Raw genomic sequence first — 268 nt, 5'->3', positions numbered from 1 at the left:
GGGGCAGCAGGTACAATTCTTACGCCCTACCTGCAGGGTCTACATGTTAGAGAGGTTTCATTTGTATATTTGAACAAAAGGGTTACTAAAATTTTTGAAAAATCAAATTAAGTAGTTTAATCATTTCATCTCATTTATATAATTTCAGTTTTTTTCATTTTTCCAGAACACGATAGTTACTTAGTAATTAAAAATCTCAACGAAAAATTACCTCACAAGTGATTTAACTCTCACAGACGCGAGGAGATAATGTCGCCCGTTTGTTGAC

The sequence above is a fragment of the Mizuhopecten yessoensis genome, unplaced genomic scaffold, assembly GCF_002113885.1.
Source record: "Mizuhopecten yessoensis strain PY_sf001 unplaced genomic scaffold, ASM211388v2 scaffold8989, whole genome shotgun sequence".
In the NCBI taxonomy this organism is placed as follows: domain Eukaryota; kingdom Metazoa; phylum Mollusca; class Bivalvia; order Pectinida; family Pectinidae; genus Mizuhopecten; species Mizuhopecten yessoensis.
Note: the sequence above shows the minus strand (reverse complement) of the source record.